Genomic DNA, 1600 nt, shown 5'->3' on the forward strand with positions numbered 1-1600 from the left:
CTATGTGAGCAGTTCCCAGTGAGGTTCAAGAACTCCCCAAGCTGTCTGTGGCACACTGCCATTTAAGGTGTGCTTCAGATCATCCAAGAACTATTTTCACAAAGAAAACAGGCTACAAGAATAGGTGGCCCTTGTGGGCAGCAGACTGCAGTGCTAAGCAAGGGAAATGGACACCCACAATTTACCAGAGCTCGTGACTGCCCTAGAAGCTCTAGTACTTTATTCTACTGTAACCTAAACAAGGTAGATTGTGTTAGTGACCAAGAAAACTCTGCTCCTTGTCACAGGTTCTTCAAGGGCAAATATAAAGAAAATTAAAAGTAAAACCACTATATAAAAAATAGCATACGTATTAAATATTCTGAACCTCAAAAGGGAGAGTATTGTACTTATGATATATGGAGTGGAGTGGAACTGACTTTTGACAATGATTCAGTTTAAGGAAGAAAATCTGAAAGTGTCTAAGCAAGAGAAGGCTGAAAACAGTGTTGTAAATAATATTGGGGATTACATGATGACACAAGCAGAAGTTGGTGGGATACCATCGTAGAAGATATTTTTTGTAATAGAACTTTTAAAAATACTGCTTGAGCAGCTTTGAGGTCCTGGCTGGAGGCTGGACAGTTCCTTTTCTTTAATGATGGATCATATCAATATCCCACTTATTTCCTCTACTGGACTCTGACCATCCGGGGTCACTGTGCATCAGCCCTATCACACCAGAGCCAGGTACCAGACAACTAAAGACAGCACCTCTGTCCCAGAACATCCCAGAGAATTTATTCAGATTAGCCAATCCACAGGGAGCCCAAAAGATCTAGCTAACCTTGCCTACTTGCGATACTTAAACTATCTCTTAGAGCTTCAGTTTGTTGTCACCTTGTTCCCTGGTTCAACACTGAGTGGCCCTGCTTGGCAGCCTTCTCTTGCTTAGAGTTACAAGTTATAAGGCGTTATGCCTTTCACCTGTTGGAGTGCCACTGTGTTTGGCTCCACCATTAAAAGAATTTTTAAATCTTAAAAAAAAAAACCCTCATTAATACAGGTGTGTCCCTTCAGACCAGCCAATGGGATATGCCTTCATGATAATAACAAGAGCTTATTGGGTATCTCTTTGAACAGAGGTTGAATTCAAGATTTCATAAAATAGGTCGCAGATGTCAGGAACGATGTTCAAATAAAAAGTATATGTAAATTCATGGTAATTTCTATCTAAAATTTCAGCCCTTATTACAGCCTCAAAGTGGGTGGCAAAAAGTGGGGAAAAGAAACCGTATACTAGCATTCTCATTTGAGATGTTATATAATGCAGGTTGAATTTTAATAGATACTGAGTAGCAGATAAATGGATCCCGGAAAGTATAAACCCTCTCTCATAGCTTTTGCAATGATCATATATCAGTTACATGACCAGCAATGTTAATATTAAAATAAATGAATTTCCCCAATTATACTAAGCTAGAAAAAGGAAACTTTAACAAGACAGGAGCCACAGCTAGCTGTCATGCTCTGATATGTGTTAGATAAAATAAAACACAGACTCTGCTCCATGCATACTTCCTTGAGTATGTATGACTCCCATTTTTCTTTTCTGAGTGTT

The 1600-nt window shown here is 39.1% G+C and overlaps 1 protein-coding gene across 1 annotated transcript in view; it reads left to right on the forward strand.

The window, feature by feature from the left end:
* The window catches only part of LOC102026327 (contactin-associated protein-like 4), a 142102-nt gene that overhangs the window by 36144 nt on the left and 104358 nt on the right, over positions 1–1600 (forward strand). The window lies entirely within an intron of this gene.

The sequence above is a fragment of the Chinchilla lanigera genome, unplaced genomic scaffold (assembly GCF_000276665.1).
Source record: "Chinchilla lanigera isolate Chin_1 unplaced genomic scaffold, ChiLan1.0 scaffold00083, whole genome shotgun sequence".
NCBI lineage: Eukaryota > Metazoa > Chordata > Mammalia > Rodentia > Chinchillidae > Chinchilla > Chinchilla lanigera.